At 38.6% G+C, this 21,479-nt stretch overlaps 1 non-coding gene across 1 annotated transcript; it reads left to right on the top strand.

The window, feature by feature from the left end:
* Positions 1 to 15,727: 15,727 nt before the first annotated feature.
* On the top strand, positions 15,728 to 15,834 carry LOC117274922 (small nucleolar RNA R71). Its single transcript, XR_004505081.1, has one exon. It is a non-coding gene; the product is annotated as a small nucleolar RNA R71 (small nucleolar RNA).
* The last annotated feature ends 5,645 nt before the right edge of the window (positions 15,835 to 21,479 follow it).

The raw sequence follows: 21,479 nt of genomic DNA, 5'->3' as shown, positions 1-21,479 counted from the left end.
ATTGCTTATATGTGAAATTAATGTCTTGAATGGGAAGCCTTATTGTTGTTGATAATGATAATGATATTTGAATGTGGAAAGGGGAACGAGAATTATGAAATACGGCCAAGTGCCAAGAACGACTTTATAATTGTGTCCACTAGTGCTAATGAATCGAAAGGACATGAAAGAAGTATGATGTGAGATGATTGACTAAAAAAGTTAATGTCTTGGGTGAGACAACCTAGCCGATCGGGCCGTGATCGGATGCCATGTTGGACACATGGTGGTGACTGTGCTGGAAATGATAATTAAAATTGTGGTTATGGTTGATGTCTCAAATGAGTCGACCTAGCCGATCGGGTCATGATCGGACTCCATGTAAGAATACAGTGGTATTGTGAATTATGGTATATCGGCTCTAAAGATCACCAACCTAATAACATGGAAATTGACTTGAAAACTTATGTGATCCTTAACTTGATGTTTTAGCATTATTTGAAGCTCTCATTGAATTCTTGACTGTTCCCCCTTGTATTATTATTCATTCTATTAAGATGGTGTTTAGTTTAACATACTAGTACTATTCGACAGTACTAACCTCTCTTTTGCCAGGGGCGCTGCATCTTTAAATGGATTCACGTGGTTCCATAGCAGGCAGTGTTGATCAGCGATAGTGGTACATCCTCTTACCAATAGACTTGGTGAGCCCCATTTCATCTAGGGGTCATGTGTTGTATCTTTTGTTCATATTATTATCACGTTTTGAGGTATAGCCGAGGCCTTGTCGCCGACACTATCATAACATTCTTTTGTATCTTTTAGAGGCTCCGTAGACACTATGTAGGTTGTACATGGGTGCTAGAAAAGTCAAACAGATTATGTTGTATTTTGGTCTCTTGTCCCACTCGAATCATAAGAATGTGTGTATCTTGAAACTTTTAAAAAAATGATGTAACCAATGAGACGATTTAGTATTGTATATATGATCTTCCTACTGTCTAATTAATGAAATCATGTCTTCTCTTGATCATGGGTGAGTTGGGTAGAAAGTATCTAACATGCTTGCTCGACTGGGTTCACTCGGTTGAGCGCCGATCGCGCTTCCCGAGGTTGGGACGTGACATGATCGACTGCACACCGATAAGAAAGACTCTACTAGACACGACTCCGAGACATCCTAGGACACTTTAAAACCTTAGACTTTGATACCAAGTTTGACACGCCCCGACCTCGGGGAGCGTGACCGACACTCAACAGAGTTACCCCGGTCGAGCAAGCCTGCATAGTGCCGTCTACCCAACTCACCCACAAATAAAGAGACGAATGCATTTCACTAATTAGTCAGTAAGAAGTCATGTGAGCAACACCATTTCATTTCCATTAGTTACGTCCTTAACAAAGGTTCAAAATAGTACATTGTACAATCATAGTTAAAGTGGGATAGATGATACAATTACAACATTTTTAGTTTTAAATTTTCCAAAACAGACACAACCCACACTATGTCTTCGGAGCCTCTAACAGGAACAAAAGAGTGTTATAACAGTGCCGGTAACAAGGCCCCGGCTATACCTCAAAATGCTATGTACAAAAGATAGAAGATACAGAACCCCGAAATGCAGTGGGGCTCACCAAATCAGCTGAGGAGAGGGTGTGCTGCTATCACTGATCAATACCACCTGCTATGGAACTACCTGCATCCATTAAATATGCAGCACCCCCGGCAAAAGGGACGTTAGTACGTATGGAATAGTACTAGTATGTAAAACTAAACACCCTCTCAATAGAACGAGTGATAGAAAACGGAGAATAAAACATGATATCAATAAGAGACTCAAACGGTATTAAAGTGTCACATTAGGGGAAACATAAATTTCAAGTAGGTTTCGGTAATTCTAGTTGGGAGATCTTTAGCACCGATATACCACCGTCTTTTAACACAGAGCCCGATCTCAGCTCGACTGGCTAAGGCGTCTCACCCAGAGACATACACTCACAACACCACCATGTGCGCGACATGTCATCCGATCTCAGCCTGATCGGCTAAGCCGTCTCACCACAATGTTGTGTGGGTCAACATTACATCAAATCTATCTAGCAATAATCCCTTCCCATTTAAGGGGAAAACATCTCAACATGCCAATCCCATCACATATAAGGGGAAAGAGTGTCATTACATTAACACGGGGATTTACCCCTCAATCACTCCTACACTGACATGTGTAGTTTCGGGGTTAGGCTGTTCCGACCTACCCTTCCTCAGTGGCTAATTGATACTCCCAAAGCATTTGTTATTAAAAGTATTTACCGTTTAATTCATATTCTTTTATATCTCATTTATTTTATTGACATCATTGGCCATAACACAATATCATGCTTGGCACATTGGCCGTACTTCATAATTCAAGCTCACTATTCCATTTTCAATCATTATCATGGATAATCAACAACAAGGCCTTTCAAATTAAGACTTTAAACACATACTTGAGCAAATTATGGTCTTAGGCACATATGATCTCTTATACAATTTGATGTGGTCACTTTCATTTGGACTTGACTTGAAGTCACAACATTTTAATACATACTCATACTTCAAACACTCTCCCGAAGAATAGCACAATATAATAAGAACATTCCGGAAAACATTTGAACATATTCATATATATATATATATATATATATATATATATATACACACACACACACACACACACATCATCTGACATCAAACTTATTCAGAAAAGTCAATTCATAATGGAAAACTCGAGACTTACAAGGTCATCATGGGAATTCAATTCTAAGAGATAAGTTTAGCCAACATACCTTGCCTCGAGCCTTTTTAATTTACTAAAATGTTCTGGAGATCCTAGCCACTTCGATCTTTTTAGAGATATTGCAAAATTGAACGCAAATTAGGGAGGAGTTCATAATTCTAGCTCACTTGAGCATTTTATCAAACACTAGGTATGTATTAAGGTTCCAAGGTCCATCTATGGTGGATTCTATCATCCCACTACACAAAGCTTACCCAAAAGAGCTCAACAATCTTCCCACTACCCTAGATGGTGCATGCATGTAAAATAAACAACTCCCACACACCAGAATTTACTTGGCTTATTACCTATTTTTAGTTAAAATCACGAAATTGAGGGCTATGGAGTAAAACCTTACCTCTAGGATGAAGACCTAGTGAATTCTTCTTACATTTTCTTCAACTTTGGGTAAGAATTGATGGATGATGGTCTTAGGAACTTCCCCTCACACTCTTTGGAACTCCCTCACTCTAGAATATATGTTTTTGCTTCAGAAGTGGTCCATTGCTCTAATATATCGAAATAGGGTAGGACAAAAAAATTAGACAAAAAAGGAGCCCCGTCACAGATCTGCGGTTGCATATGCGACCGCATAATGCTTTTGCGGTCCGCAAAATTGACCGCGAAATGGTCCTCCGGAACTGGGCAACTCTGCCCCACTCTGCGGCCATTATGCGGTCCGCAGACCTGTTCTGCAGTCGCATAACCTCCCTCTGGAAAATTTTCATGTTGGTTCTGTGGTTGATGTATGGCCCGCGAAATAGTTTTGTGATCGCATAGTGACTACACAATATCACCAAAACTTTGCCCAGCTTTCTGCTTCATTCTTCGGCCATTCTGCGGCCCGCAGAATGATTCTGCGACCGCATAGTGGGCCGCAAAAATGTCTCTTTCTGACAAAAATTTTCCTTTACTCCACAGTGCACTTTCCAACCCAAAATGTCCATACCGCGGTCGTCAACACATAGTCTACTTCGGCGCCACGAAATCCCGGGTTTTGGGTAAACTATTTACGGGGCCTCACATCCTCCCCCTACGTAGGATCATTCATCGTCGAATGAGGGTCAGAATCCGTCATTAGCATCCAATGTGGCTCAATTATGTCTTCACACACCAGCAAAGAATCTCCACATTCGTCAACACATAGTCTACTTCGGCACCACGAAATCCCGACTTTTAGGTCAAATATTTACGGGGCCTTACATTCATCGGGGAAGGCATCATTAATTTCAAGATCTTCTTTTGGTTTCTCTGCCTCTTCAAGCATAGATAAGTGATTCGCGACTTAATTGTCTGTTCTTTTTCGATCTTTGACTTCAAAGTCAAACTCTTGTAAAAAAATAACCTACCTAATCAATCTTGGTTTAGCATCCTTCTTCGCCATAAGGTAGCGGAGAGCAGCATGATCGGTGTAGACTATCACTTTGGATCCCAACAAATAGTCTTAATTTTTCAAAAACATAGACAATAGCAAGCAGTTCTTGCTCAGTTACAATGTAATTCATTTGTGCACAATTGAGTGTCTTGCTTACATAGTAGACAGTATAAAGAATCTTTGTCACGACCAAAACCGATGGGCCGCGACGGGCACCCGGTGCCTTACTCAACCGAGTACCAACGTACCGTATCTTTCGTATCATACTATCATTGGCAAAATGGGCCAAACGGGCCATTATGGGCTAACCAGAATAAACATAGAACGACCCAACCTGATATAGAAACTTACGTACGTGACATACGGGTCTATAAGGCCAACATGATCATTTGTAAATTCAAAGCATAGGCCGACAAGGCCGTACAATCTTTCACGTACACGACACATGTCTACAAGCCTCTAAGAGTACATAAATGTCATAAAGGCCGGGACAGGGCCCCGCCATACTAATCAGTACATGTCCTAATCATACTGATCACATAAGCAACTCCGGAACAAATGAAGTGTACCAACATCTTCCGCTGAGCTGATCGCCTACTTAGAGGACTCTCGACCTGTCTATCGAGACCTACGGGCATGAAACGCAGCATCCTCGGGCAAAAGGGACGTCGGTACAAATAATGTACCGAGTATGTAAGGAATGAAAATCTGTAAATAATAGACATGAGAGAAATATGGAGTAAAAGACTCGACATGTACGTCTGCATAGCTCTGTGAATCATTTCATTTTTATAACATCATGCATATGTGTATAAATGTCATACCATGCATAGGTATATGTGTTCATAACATTATCAAACCTCTGAGGGCATCCCACCCTATCATTTCGGCCACTGTGGGCAAATCATCAATGTATACCAGCTGATCAGGTGGCGGTGCGTATATAACACCATAACCTTTTCCCATATCCCATATACATATAATATACATATATAGGCGTATATAACGCTATCTAGTCATGGGTTAATATATATGCATAAATGCATAAAATGCATAAGAAATACGTTAATGATATTTTCTCGAAATGTCATAAAAATAATATGCCTTAAGAAATACGTTAATAAGATTTTCTCGGAATGTCATAAAAATAATATGCCTGTCAGATAAATTTTATCAAATACGTATTTTTCTGAGACCCATGAATAGAAGATATAATAATAAGTCACATGGGGAATCAAGAATATAGACACCCCTAATATTTCTATGAATAGAGTCATTTATAGAAATTGTGCGTTTGCTCATTTCTTTCAGTATCATTTGGGTCATGCCAAATAAAAAGAAGGGATAGCCTTAACATACCCGTAATAGGGAAAAATTCGTATAATATCCTTGGAAAATATTGCATCGTACTTCTTTAGAACAAAATTTTACGTTGCTACGATTCTAACAATTCTTGTTGGAATTGTTTTGGTTGCAAGAGTTTTGTTGAAAGCTTATTGGATGGAGTTTAAACTGTAATGTCTATGAAACCAAATCAGGTTAGAAAGTGTCTTTCAAAAGAATTTAGGAAGAAAACCAAACTTTGTAATGTTATGACACCAAGCTTATAATGTCTTACACTTACTTACACGTAAGTGCCTTATAACTTCAGATGGCCACTAAGCTTATATGACTAAGAGTCATAGGTCATAGTAGTGGCTTTCTGCCACGTGGGGGTGGGGGTGGGGGTAGGGGTGGGAATTATTAATATTTATCCACTTATTAGGTAATTAGGTATTGTCCAGTTACCTGGTAATTAACCAATTATCCGCATAATTAAGAATTATTTCGAATTACTTAAAATACTACTCAATTTTAACTTACTTTATACACCTTACTATCATGTTCATGTGGTACCTTGTATGGTACTAGTCCATAAATACGGGTATTATAGCTTGGACCGTATTTTATCTCAAATTGCCAAACTTTGACGAAACTCATTTTCTTCGATTTGCTTACCCTTTCACCTTCACGAATTTACTCGTCACTTGTTTGAAATATCATAATTCTTATAATCTCAAACTAATCCCATTCCCGAACTAACGTCGATTAACTTACGAAGAAACTTTAACGTACGAAAATACGGGATGTAATATTTCATTTCCGAGCTTTCATTAATTTATTTATGGCGTACTTTCACGTACGAAAATATGGGGTGTAACATTATTCCCCCCTTTGGAACATTCGTCCTCGAATGTTGACTGATGCACTTATCATTTTCGTAACTTATGTCTTTTGAATACTTTAGTACTCTCCTTGCCATCTAGGCAACTGGTCTTTGAATAAATCCAAAGGCCAGGGCATTCTCCCCTTTAGGCCTCTTTCTCACACCATGACTTATGGTCGGAATCTTTCCAATCTCGTAACTTTGTTACCTTCTATCATGTAGCCTGTACGACTTTGACCTTGTAAGTGCGCTTATGCGACTCTTCTCCCTTTTTCCCCCAGCTTTTGTTCAATCTCTAGGCCCCACTTTGTAAATATATACAGAGCTTGACAAGATGTCCCTCTGGGCATCTATAGGTATACTGAAGTTCTTCGCTCGGTACTTTGTCGAACTTACGATTATTGTTATATCTTATTTCATAGACCTAGTTATCCATCTGTATGACTTTACTGCATCAAGGTAGGTCATATTATACTATAACTTTTACTTCATTTTATCCTTACTGAGGTCTGCTACAAACTCCAAGCTACTTTCGTTACTTATCTCATATGTATAAATCTATGTTCTTTAATGCTTCCATATTATTGTTCATCTTAAGAATGACGGCTTAATCTCATCTCATACTTTATAACTTCTATCCATCCATTGTTGATTCACCCCAGTATTGATCTATAATCTACTCCTAATAAATTAACATTTTATGTAACACTGCCGCTAGGGTTCACGTTTCATCGGGGAAATATCTGAAATGATTAGATTGATCCACCTGGGGCGATACCGTGCTTTCATAACCGTATCTCACAGCATCCCAATATGATTCACCTTGCGTGGGTATTTTAATCCTGTCCAATTCATGAGATCCCTTTCTTTTCTTCGTCACATCATTACTCAATCAAAGGCCCAAACGTCATCCTTTATCTATCACAATTACACCCTCATTCTATTACCAGGGCAACATTCCATCTCTTCTAATTGCTATTATTCTTAGACTCCTTTGAGTTCATTCAGGCTATAGTGAGCTTTGTATAACTTAGAGAAACCATCTGCTCTTCTTGTTTTCATGGGCTTAATTCCGAGGACATATCCATTTTCGTTACCTTCTCACTCGCCCATTCTTATCCTTACTCCTATCTTCTAGAACCTTGTCGCTTCACTGTACAATAGCTTGCGACCTACACATATCTATTTATATTACTTGCAACCTTCCAAGTTGCTTGCATCATAGATTTTCTTATGTCATTTTGGAACATCAAGCGAGACATCACATCACCTCTAACTCTTCTTTACTCTCTTAGATAGGCTTTTCGATACCTAGACCATAGGCTGGAAGATATGCTACTGACGACGCTGCTATCATTCCTGGATATTGAATCCTAGTGCTTCTAGCCTTCTATCCGAAGCATGGACTATTCACGATCTTCTACCTTTGAGTATCTCGTACGTTGTTCGCCTTTACCTTACTTACCTTAGAATCTTGCATCACATCTTCTATCTCTTTCATGACCTCCCTCCTACACATGTATAAATTATATCCACAACTTGAAACCTTATTATAATACTTGCACCTCTGGTGCATACAAAATCTTGTGGAAGCTGCGTACTGACTTCTTATGAGGCTGGTACTTTTCCAACTACTTTATCGTAGGCCGTTATAGAACAAGGTTGTTGTACTTTCTCTCTTGTACCTCCGATATTAAGAGTGATCCTGCAATATTCTCAATCACGATTTCTATAATTTTCTGGGTCCAATAATCAGACTCCTGATTTACTTCGTTGTCATTGTAACTCTTTAGTTTCCTTTTCCTTCTGATCAGCCTTTATGTAGGCTTAAGCTATCTTTGATCAGTGGCTCACGGTACTAGTTATTACTTTAGCCTTTCATGGGCGCTATGGAATATTCATGATACAATCTGTTGATAATTCAATCCTTTGTCCATTCCCTAGGCTCAATTCTTTCTTTTAACTTATACCGGAGTCTTCTACGGCTGTATGAATTTCAAAATATATGGTGAATGGATATCACTCTGAAGTCTTAAGTGCATAATCCATTTTGTTCCCTCTGAGCTTCCTTTAAACGTAAGCTATTACTTTTCCTGGTCTTTCCGCCCCTCTGTTGCGCGTATAGTTAGCTAATCTTAGTTCCTATGCATGCCGAAGTTTTCGTGCAACTAGTATGATCTTGAATATTACTTTTGATTTTTTTTTACTTTCAATCAATTAGCCACAGTAGGTGCCACTGTCTTATGAGTGCATACAATTTTGTAGTGAGACTGTTATTACACTGCCATTTCTTCTTTAGGGCACTATTCTTAGGTTGAAGCTTTCTTCCTTATTTTCTCAACTAGTCTTTTATTGTAGTACTTAGGGAGGACCCTCTGACTCTCGTAAAGCTGCGAACTTACTACGTCGTATACTCGACGGAATTTTTGATGTCCTTCCTCGCCTATAATTATCCGTAGTTACTTACCTCCACGCCCTTGTATTTGTAGGGTTGCTTCTGAACTGATATTTCGAATATCTTCCCAGTGGCATTCTCTTTTATTTCCATAATATTAATACTCATACGATACCTTTTTGACTTCCCCAACTATTATATGAATATACCTCACGTTTTACAATGTCATAACTGCGAGACTAAATTCCCCATGTTGGGGTTCCCTACGTTTATCTTGCATTGATCTGTTGATTTATCTTTTATCCTCTTGTCTAGTCATAACTGGGCTCTTCGTGAATCAACTACTAACTAATCATTGGCCCATTCTCATATCAATATTCCAAGTAATCTTTCTTGAGTTATTCCTTTTGTCTTAACTTACCTCTCGCATTGGCTCCTTATTTATCAAAAACATCCAAGGCTGGAAGCCTTACTTCCTTTCCTTGACGTTGTGCTTACATAATGTTCTGGAATCATAGCATATTAGAAGGACTTGAATAAGTGCAATCTCATCCGTTTCTCATTTTTATCGCATTCTTCCTTTACCATTCCATAATTACTAGAACCACTTAATTCTGACTTAATGCCATATCAGTCCATGTTCCCTCCTTTAGGGGAGTATTAAGATTTAGCACTACGACGATCTACCTGTAGATGTTTTACCTTTTCATCTTTGGCGTCTATTCATATCATCGATGACCCTTACTCGCCTTGCGGTAATCCTTCTGTACCAAGGATAACAAAATTCCTTACTAGCGAGGATGACACTTAGTATAACTGGCATATACAAACCCTTAAGCTTAACTTTGCTCACGTTGCTTGCTTTAGGGAAGCGTCTTCCTGAATGACCTTTCTCTGAATTTCTTATGAGTCTTCTTCTGTTGTCCATTTTATTATTGCTGGAATGCGATCTTTGAAATTCTCTTGATGTCGACGATTATTACATCATTCGATTCCTAATTGATGTTTAGTTTATCTTGTTCACTAGCCCATGCTGATTTCTCTTATTTTGGGGGTCTAAATTTTTATTCTGGTAATCACATTGGACTCACTAACACATTTCTCGAAATGAGGATATGACTTTTGGTCTATACTCTTTTATTGTCTCAAGGCCTGTCACCTCTTGTCTTTTCCTTCACTTGGCTATCGACTCTGTAATAGTGTCATCTTTTGATCTACCGTTGTCATCCATGTATCACATCTTACTCATAATGCTTCAATAGCTCTCTTTTTATTTCCCTGCTAACATTTATGTCTATCACTTTATTCTGAAAACTCCAACGAGATATTCTTTTGCTTTTAGCTCCCCTTGCTCCATCCCCTGGCTCTTCGAGTTGCCTAACATTCCTGTTCTACTAGGGACGGGAGCCACACTAAGGTACTATTTACCCCTTCAAGGCTTCCAGTGCCTATCTTTGTAGTACTCAAATCTAGCTGTACTATTTTAGAGTGCATCATATGGGTGTCTCACAAGGAGATTTATTAGCACATTTGCTATCCCCTTGGAAATGTTAACTAACGCAAATAATCCATCCACCATTTTGGGTCACTCTAACCCCAGCCGGATCCTGATATCCGGCCTTCTCTTAAACTACTTTTGTTAGCCCCCATAGGGCATAAATGAGCTGGGTGAGGCCATTGTACATACCTCTGTTATTGTTGAGGGTAACTCAAAAGGCTCATATTCCTCTGCGATAATCTTCATTAGCTGGGTAGCTCGTACCCTTTTTTATCTTGCTTCTTTTACTTGCAGAAACTTGTATCTACCTTCTGAATCTCTCATTGCTTTTCATCATATGGATGGATAGATCTTCTTTCCTTAAGGCTCCTTATTAAGAAGCTTACAGGTCTTAGTACCCACATGTTCTGCTAAAGACCTTACATTTACTCATCATAAGCATCATAAAAAAAATCTAGTTCCTCTGACTCAACTCTTCCATAGACACATTTAAACTCTTACCAACCATCCTTGTAGATATAGGCATCGTCGTATTCCGAATAAGATAAAGTTTAGGAAATTGAGTTCTTACAACTGAGCTCTACCACACGATCTAGAGTAAGTAGAAAGAGTGACAGTCCTAAATGCCCTGTAGCCTCCTACTTATAAGTGTGGTGCACAACACACCCATAAACAAGACTCTACTAGACACGGCTTGTAGACTCCCTAGGACAGAACTGGTCTGATACCACTTTTGTCACGACCCAAACCGATGGGCGGTGACTGGCACCCGATGCCTTACTCAACCGAGTACCAACGTACCACATCTTTCATATCGTGCTATCATTGGAAAAATGGGCCAAACGGGCCATTATGGGCTAACCAGAATAAACATAGAACGACCCAACGCAATATAGAAACTTACGTACGTGACATACGGGCCTATAAGGCCAACATGATCATTTGTAAATTCACAACATAGGCCGACAAGGCCGTACAATCTTTCACGTGCACAACATATGTCTAAAAGGCTCTAAGAGTACATAAATGCCATAAAGGTTGGGATAGGGCCCTGCCATACTAATCAATACATGTCCTAATCATACTGGCCACATAAGCAACTCCAGAAAAAATGGAGTGTTCCGTTGAGCTGATCGCCTACTTGAAGGACTCTCGACCTGTCTATCGAGACCTGCGGGCATAAAACGTAGTATCCCGGGCAAAAGGGACGTCAATACAAATAATGTACCGAGTATGTAAGGAATGAAAATCAGTAAATAATAGACATGAGAGAAACATAGAGTAAAAGATTGGACATGTACGTCTGCATAGCTCTATGAATCATTTCATTTTTATAACGTCATGCATATGCGTATAAATGTTATACCATGCATAGGTATATGTGTTCATAACATCATCAAGCCACTGAGGGCATCCCATCCTATCATTTCGGCCATTGTGGGCAAATCATCAACGTATACCAGCTGATCAGGTGGTGGTGCGTATATAACGCCATAACCTTTTCCCATATCCAATATACATATAATATACATATAAAGGCGTATATAACGCCATCTGGTCATGGGTCAATGTATATGTATCAATGCATGAAATGCATATGAAATATGTTAATGATATTTTCTCGGAATGTCATAAAAATAATATTTCTTAAGAAATACGTTAATAAAATTTTCTCAGAATGTCATAAAAATAATATGCCTGTCAGACAAATTTTATCAAATACGTATTTTTCTGAGACCCTTGAACAAAAGTCACACGGGGAATGAAGAATATAGATACCCCTAATATTTCTATGAATAGAGTCGTTTATAGAAACTGTGCGTTTGCTCGTTTCTTTCAGTATCATTTGGGTCATGCAAAAAAGAAAGTAGGGATAGCCTTAACATACCTAGAATAGGGAAAACTCTGTATAATATCCTTGGAAAAGATTGCACCGTAATTTTTTAGAACCGCAAAATTTTATGTTGCTACGATTCTAACAATTCTCGTTGGAATTGTTTTGGTTTCAAGAGTTTTGTTGAAAGCTTACTGGATGGAGTTTGAACCGTAATGTCTATGAAACCAATTCTGGTTTGAAAGTGTCTTGCATAAGAATTTAGGAAGAAAACCAAACATTGTAATGTTATGACACCAAGCTTATAATGTCTTACACTTAATCGCAAAATAATCCCATTCCCGAACTTACGACGAAACTTTAACGTACGAAAATACGGGATGTAATATTTCATTTCCGAGATTTCATTAATTTATTTATGGCATACTTTCACATACGAAAATATGGGGTGTAGCAATCTTGTTATGCCATTGACCATGTACTTCTCCAATAGCTATACCACTGGCGTCGCACACGAGTTCAAATGGAAGAGACCAATCGGGTGTGACAATAATATGTGCCATGGTGAGCCTTTCTTTCATCGAACTCAAACTTAGCATCCTTTTCAAGGAGCTTGCACATGGGACTTGCAATTTTTGAGAAGTTTTTGATAAATCGCTTGTAAGAACCGGCATGCCCCAAAAAGCTCCGAACACCCTTTACCGAAGTGGGAGGAGGAAGCTTGGAAATGATCTCGATCTTTGCCCAATCAACCTCTATGCCTCGCTTGGAAATTTTGTGGCCAATAACAATACCCTCGTCCACCATGAAGTGACATTTTTCCTAATTGAGTACAAGGTTTATTTCCTCACATCTTTTGAGCACTTGCCTAAGTTGGAAAAGCAATGCTCAATGGAATCACCAAATCCAGAGAAGTCATCCATGAATAGCTCTAAGATATCCTCCACTATGTCCGAGAAGATTTATATCATGCATCGTTGAAAAGTAGTCGGGGCATTGCATAGCCCAAATGGCATACAGCTAAAGGCAAAGGTCTCATACGAATATGGGAATGTCATTTTTTCTTGGTCCTCTAAGGTGATGTTTATTTGTTTGTAGTCGGAATAACCATCCAAGAAGAAATAAAATGACCTTCCCGCTAGCCGATCAAGCATTTGATCAATAAAAGTCATAGGGAAATGGTCTTTGCAAGTAGCACTATTGAGCTTCCGGTAGTCCATGCAAACTATCCACCCGTTCACCGTCCTCGTTGGGATGAGTTCATTTTTGTTGTTTTGTATCACGGTCATGCCTCCTTTCTTTGGAACACATTGCACCGGACTCACCCAAGGACTACCGACAATGGGGTAGACAACCCCGATATCCAACCATTTTATGATTTCTTTCTTCACCACCTCTTGCATGGAAGGATTTAACCTTCTTTGATGCTCCACGCTTGGTTTGCTCTCTTGCTCCAATTGTATCTTATGCTCTCAAATTCCGGCGAGAATTCCTCGGATATCCGCTATATTCCAACTAATGGCCTGTCTGTTCTCCCTCAAGGTATTCAATAAGTGTTCAACCTACACATCATTCAACAAAGAAGAAACAATTATAGGTAGAGTTTCATTAGAGCCAAGAAATTTATACCTTACGTGTGGCGGAAGTGGCTTGAGCTCAAGTTGTGGCGGCTCGATAATTGAAGGCCTAGCGGGAAGAGTGACTCTATTCTCTAAGTCAAGAGAAAGCTTCTTCGGTGCATAAGTTTAGGACCAAGCCCTTCTAGTGCATTCACCGATTCCATGTATCCTTCCATGTCCTAACCATCAAAATTCACCAAAATAGACGCCAACGAGTCAACAAGGCATTCCTCTTCAATCTTCACCTCGACTGCATCCTCTACCTCATCAACAACATTAATGACTGAGATACTTTCATATGCATGTGGCAATTTCATACCCTTACTCGCTTGAAAGGTAAATTCTTTGTCATTAACTCGAAACTTGATCTCATTTCGTTTCAATACATGAGTGCCCTCCCGGTAGCAAGGAATGGTCTCCCCAAGATGATAGGGATCTCTTTATCAACAGAACAATCGAGAATAACAAAGTTGGCAGGGAGGATAAACTTCCCTACTTTCACAAGCACATCATCAACTATTCCCACCGGTCGCTTTATTTAACGGTCAACCATTTGCAACCTCATACCTGCAGGTCTAGGCATACCTAATCCCACTTGCTTGTAAATAGAAAGGGGCATTGAGTTGATGCTAGTCCCATTATCACGAAGGGCTCGTGCAAAATCGTGCAATCCAATAGTGCATGGAATGGTGAAGGCTCCCGGGTCCTCTTACTTTTGGACGTCAATTGTTGAAATGATGGAACTAACCTGGTGAGTCACATTCACAACTTCATTCTTGGTGTTTTTATTTTTAGTGATTAAGTCCTTCAAGTACTTAGCAAAACAAGACATCTCTTGAAATGATTCCACAGATGGAATGTTCACCGATAATTACTTTAGGATGTCATAGAACTTCTCGAGTTTGCTATCATCAACCTTTTTAGCATGTCTTTTAGGGAAAGGAGGAGGTCTAGGAATTGGTGCTAGAGTTTTTGGCGCCTCTATTACCTTTTCCTTCACCTCTTCATAGTTCACTTCTTGAGTTCTCACCTTATTTGGGAGTCTTTCAACTTTAACAACAATTGGCACCTCAACTTGTGCCTCGAATTCTTGTTCAAAATCTTCCACTTCGGCCACTTGTTCATTCTCTCCTTGAAGTAGTTTCCCACTTCGAGTTGTGATTGCCATACAATGAGTAGTTGGACCACTCCCACTACCTTTTGGGTTTGCAATTGTATCACTTGGGAGAGTGCCTTTGCTTCAGATTTTGATCTCTTGAAAGATCCCTTATTTGCATCTCCAACTTTTGAATAGATGTGGTGTCAGAATCCACAGGCTCGATCATATTCTTCATTGAAGTGTCTGATCTCTCTTGATTTTTCAATACTCTTTCAAGCATCTTTTCCAACTTGGACTCACTTGAAGAACTTTCCTTCCAATGTGGAGAGTTAGAATATTACCCCTTTGGTGGAACATAGGGGTTTGAACTCCGATTTGAAAATTTGTTGTCGTTGTTACTCCAATTTCCTTGATTTGAACTACCTTGGTCGTTTCGCCACTGTTGGTTGCCTTGCCCTTGCGGGTTAGACCTCCATTGTTATTGTTGTCTTGATCCTTGGTAAGGTTGTCTTTGATATCCTCCTTGAGGATTGTTGACATAATTTGCTTCTTCGTATTCCTCATTTGACATGGGTTGCACATCTTCCACAATATTCACCTTTTTTTGTTTGGCTTTCTGTGAACATTTTCGTCAACACGTTGATATTGGTGGCAAGACCGACAATTACTTGATATCTTTATTGGTTCTCCTTAATCATGTTGTTCAAGGAAGGAGTACCATATGCAATTCCACCCGTGGTGTCTTCCGATTGCCAAGCTTGGTTATGTTCTGCCATCTTGTCAAGGATTTATGTGACCCTTGCAAATGTTTTATCCATAAAGGATCCATCCGCTGCATTTTTTGCTATGGATTGATTTATAGGATACAAGCCCATGTAAAACTTCTCCAACAAAATATTATTCGAAAAGCCATGATTCGGCAATCTCACTAAATATAGCTTGAATCTATCCCATGCTTCATGTAGATTCTCCACGGGTAATTGCTTGAAGAAGAAAATTTTATCTCAGAGCTCGGACTTCTCGCTTTGCGGAAACCATTTCGCTAGGAAAGCTCGGACAAGTTCGGTCCAAGTATGGCTGGAATTCAGAGGTAGATTTTGGATCCACTGTCTTGCCTCTCCAGTTAGAGAGTACTTGAACACCCTCAACCTTAGGGCATCATCCGAGATATGATTCTTTTTGTGCATTGCACACACACCCAAAAAAATTCTGAGATGTTGTGTCGGATCATCATCGGTGGAATTTTAGAAAAATCCCTCTACCTTTAGCATTAGGATTAGACTGTGTTCCAATTTGAAGATGGTAGCATCAAGTCTTGGAGGGACAATGGCATTTGTATCCTCAATATACTCATCTATATCTGCAAACACATTCTCTTCTTCCGGCTCTCCCATGTTTACCTAATGACCCCAAGCAAAGCAAGCAAAGTGTGATGCCAAAACTGTACGTAAAGTAAAACGCACACTACTTAGTAATTTCAAAACCGTATTCCCCGGCAAGGACGCCAAAATTTTGATGATGTCCAAATCAACTACTAAAAAGTAAATGGACACGCTCGCATGCAATATAATTTATCCAACTATGAGTCGGGGTCGAATCCCACAGAGAACAATATGCAGGCGATTAGGCGTGTAAGGGAATTATCACTTATTATGCTAAGACAAACACTTAGAAAGGTTTTGAGAAAATATTTATAACTAATTGCGAAAATGTAAACTAACTTAGAAAGTAAGTAAAATGATCAATACCCACATTGGGAATTACACTCAAGTAACGATCCAATGTATTTCACGGTTTTACAAATATGAGCAAGTTTATGTTAATTAGCCTCGGTAATAATTCTATATTAGCTTCTTCCGAAGACTAAAAAGACTTCCTAGTTGAATTATCCCTAAAACAATTAAGAGATTAAGCACACCCAAATATGGCTACAAGTAGTTCAATCCTATCCCTAGGTAGAATCTATAAAGTGAGGGTTAACGCCTCACGTTCTTGTTAATTAATCTTTCCCAACGCCAAATTATCTTTCCCAAAATTAATTCAAAGTAAATGGGCGAGTCCTAGGATTAGCTAATCCCTTTGGAAACATTAAAAAACAAGAATAATTAAAGAAACAATAACTCAGTTCATAATAAATAAAAATCGTTCAATACATAAGCACAATAAAATATTTAATCCACACTTTAAATACAAATATCCCTATAAACAAGATGCAAGCATTGGAAAATATACTACACACTTAGATATACAATACAAAGCAAGGAAATGAAGAAATGAACATAAATGTGTAAGCAATTCTCAACCAAAAGCTTCAAATCTTCAAGTCCCAAGTGTAGGTGCAAGAACCCTATCTCCAATACTTGTGTTCTCTAGTCAAGAGACTAAAAATAAGGTAAAATATCCCCTACAAATGAGCTGAATCGTGTATTAAATGGTTTTGGGGCAAAACACGTGAAAGGCCAAAACTACCCAGATTTCTGCCCAGACTTGTGAAACGCATTCGTGAAAGTATAACTCTGCTCGCGAAGAGTAATGCTGCAAAGCTTCGTGATCGCACAACAAATCTCGGGTTCTCGTAGGGCACCTAACAAAAACTGACCAGCTTTCTTCTTCACGTTTGCAACATTTACTCTGCGTTCGTGAAGTATATTTTCCTGGACTTACGCGATCGCATAAGAATCTTCGCGATCGCGAAGACCATTATCTGGAAGCAGTCCATTTTTCTCATTTTGACACATTTTGACTTGTTTTCTTTTGTATCTTCTCTAAATCACTTGATACCTGAAATATGCCAATAAACCTCAACAAATAACTTAGTTTATCAACAAAATCATACAGAAGCGTAAGTATCAAGAAGAAATAAGTTGGTAAAATACCAACTTATCAATCTTCCCGAATGCAGGAGTACACCAAGATGTCGTCAGTAAACACAATGATGAATGAATCAAGATATGGTTAGAATACACTATTTATCAGGTGCATAAATGTTGTTGGGGTGTTGATCATCCCAAATGACATCACAGGGAACTCGTAGTGACCATATCGAGTCCTAAAGGTAGTATTCAAAATATTCGGATCCCGAATCGTTAGCTAAAGAAAACCAGACCACAAATCAATCTTTGAGAACACTTTGTCACCTTGTAGTTGATCAATTAAGTCATCAACCCTTATCGATGTTACACCTCATCTTTTCGTACGTGAGAGCACGTCGTAAGTCAATTGATGTAAGCTTATAAATGAGATCGTCTTTGAAAGTACATAAAGTAAATATATCATGTTACATTGGAGGTTACAAATCTTTAAGATCATGTATAGTAAGTACCTAGAGGGTTGAAAGGCTTTGAAGCTAAACATATTGAATAAAATAAGTTTTGTCGAATGTCGACAAGTTAGGAATGTTATAACATGTTCTTATCATAACCTGCTTAATATGATAAGAAGGTTATGTTATGGGTTATTTTAGTCGTATGATTTTTGTGTATTACATTTTGAATTCAAGCGAGTTGTGGAACAAAAGTTGGCAAAAATCATCACAATTTACATTCATAAATGTGCTGAACATTAGGTCAAATGTAGCTGAGCTTTAATCCTAATATACTTAGAATTACTGGATGATCCACCTACCAAATTGAAGATCTATGAGTGTAGTTTCTAACTCATTAAATTGTTTGTAAATACAACATCCGAGTAGAGAGTTATTCATATTTTCGCGATACCGCACAAGCAGCTCCTAATGGGACCCACTTAGGCGGTCGCCGACCCTTGAACATTTTAAAGGGGTTAGACGCATGCTTTTTGGTCCTTTTCGACCAAGTATAGTTACCAAACACTCTCAACAATTCTCCAAGGTTCCAATTCGAATCCAAGGTGGTTTTACGTAAACCTAGCCTCAAAAGTTAGCCTAAGTGACAAAGAGCGTATCTATGGTGTTATGATGTATTTATGGGTGATTGTAATCTAAGGGAAGCTTTGGTTCGAATTTTTCTGATTATTTAAGGTATTTATAGCACCCAATTTATTGGGCTTAAGCTTATCTATGTGTTGGTTAAGTTATTTGGATGAAGAATTATAAGATAGAACTTGAAGTTGTATAAGAAGTTGTTGTTTTTATGACTGTCAATATGTTGAATATGTTGATGATGTTGTAATTAGGAGAAGAAGAAACCACACAATACCTAGAAGTTGTCCATGTTGTTGTACTATCTTGTTGGTTTGTTTGATATTACTTTTATGACGGATATGAGGTTGGAATGTCATGTCAATATATATTTTTATATGCTGGACTTGTTGATGGTGTGGTAAGTACATGGGATATGGGAAAAAGAGTTGGGGTTTGGTTCTAGTCCAAGCTTGTCGCTTGCGTGTTAAATAGTAGTTTCGTTGGTGACATTTATGCACTTGTTGTTGTGTAGATTTATTGGTGTTGTTGCGCTATTGGGTGTGTTGTGGTGCTGATGGTATATAGTTGTAGGTTGTATGTGTTCTTATAATTTTGATGGGCTTGGGGAAAGCAAGGAAAACATGGGAGATGCTATCTGTTTTAATATAAAATAAACTTGTTATTCGTTGTAGGATAGTTGCAGCATTCGATGCTTAACGATACTATTATTATTTTTATTGTAGATTAAAGTGCGACGAGACGATTTCAACGTGGTCATTGGACAGACTGTGATAAGTCATTTTAAGGCTATACCTTCTTCCCTTTTGGCATGATCCATATGATACAAACGAAAGGAGCAGATGCGCAACTTTCAGAAATGACTCTATTCTTAGAAGTACTAGGGGTGCCTATGTTCTTAATTCCCCATGTGTCCTATTATTATGTTGTCTGTTTATAGGACTCGAAAAATACATAAGCTGATAAAGTTTATTTCATGATATTGACGGAAGGCATATTGATCTTATGACATTTCGAGAGATTTTATTGACTTACTTCCTTATGCATTGCATTCATTTATACATGTGCATTGACCCATGACTAGATGGCATTATATACGTGTATATTATATGTATATGGGTTATGGGGAAATGTTATGGTGTTATATACGCACCACCACCTGATCAACTAGTATACGTTGATGATTTCGCCCATTGAGGCCGATATGATATGATGGGATGCCCTCAGAGGCTTGAGGATGTTATTTACTATATACCTATACATGATATGACATTTATAAGCATATACATGACACTATAAAGGTTTCATGATTCACTGGGCTAATCAGACTTACAGGCTGAGTCGTTTACTCCATGTTTCTTTCATGTCTTTTATATACTGCTTTTCATGCCATACATACACGGTACATTATTTGTACAGACATCCCTTTTGCATAGGGATGTTGTGTTTCATGCCTACAGGTCCCGATAAATAGGCTGACAGTCCTCCTAGTAGGCTATCAGCTGAGCAAAAGGTGTTTGTGCACTCTGCTTGCTCCGGAGTTGCCTTTTTAGTTAGTATGCTTTGGACATGTATTGATTAGTATTGTGGGGCCCTGTCCTGACCTTTATGACATTTATGTACTCTTAGAGGCTTGTAGGTAGATGTCATGTATATGGATGATTGTATGGCCTTGTCGGCCTATGTTTTGAGTGTACAAATGATTATTTTGGCCTTATAGGCTCGTATGTCATATGTATAAGTTTGTATATCATGTTTGGCCGTCCTATGTTGAGTACTCCCCTATGTTTTATTCTGGTTATCTCATGATGACCTTTCCGGCTCATTTACCTATGGTAGTATGAAAAGAACGATACATTACATTGGTACTCGATTGAGTAGGGTACCGGGTGCCCATCGTGGCCCTTCAGTTTGGGTCATGACAAACATGGTATCAAAGCAGTTTTGTCCTAGGGAGTCTACATGTCGTGTCTAGTAGAGTCTTGTTTATGGGTGTGTTGTGCACCATACTTATAAGCAGGAGGCTACAGGGCATTTAGGAATGTCGCTCTTTCTTCTTACTATAGATCATATGCTAGAGCTCAGTTGTAAGAATTCAAACTCCTAAATTCTATTTTATTTGTAATACAATGATACCTATATCCAGAAAAAGAGTTGGTAAGAGATTGAATGTGGATGTGGAAGAGTTGAATTAGAGGAACTCAATTTTGCATCATGCTTATGATGAGTAAATGTGAGGTCTTCAGCAGAACATGTGTGTACTAAGATGTGTAAACTTCTTGATAAGGAGCCCTAAGGCATGAAAATCTATCCACCCATATGGTAAAAATCAATAAGAGAATCAGAAGGTAGATACAAGTTTCAACAAGTAAAAGAAGCAAGGCGAAGAAGGGTACGAGGTACCCACGTAGTGAAGATTATCAGTATTTACAGTTCAGGCAGAGAAATATAAGCATTTTGAGTTACTTGGAATAGTAACATAGATATATACAATTGGCCACACCCATCTCAGTTATGCTTTATGGGAGCTAACAGATATAGTTTAAGAGAAGAATGGGATATCAGGATCCAATTGGGGTTAGAGTAACCCAAAATGGTAGATACATTGTTATCATTAGCTAAAATTTCCAAATAATAGTGCAAACGTTGTAATAGATCTCCTTGTGAGATGCCAAAGTGGTGCACTCTAGAATAGTACAGTCAGATATGAATACTAGAATGTTTAGAAATTTCAAAAGATAGGCAGTTGAATCCTAGAAT

Source organism: Nicotiana tomentosiformis, chromosome 5 (genome assembly GCF_000390325.3).
Source record: "Nicotiana tomentosiformis chromosome 5, ASM39032v3, whole genome shotgun sequence".
NCBI lineage: Eukaryota > Viridiplantae > Streptophyta > Magnoliopsida > Solanales > Solanaceae > Nicotiana > Nicotiana tomentosiformis.
Note: the sequence above shows the minus strand (reverse complement) of the source record. Positions and strands in the feature narration are given on the sequence as shown.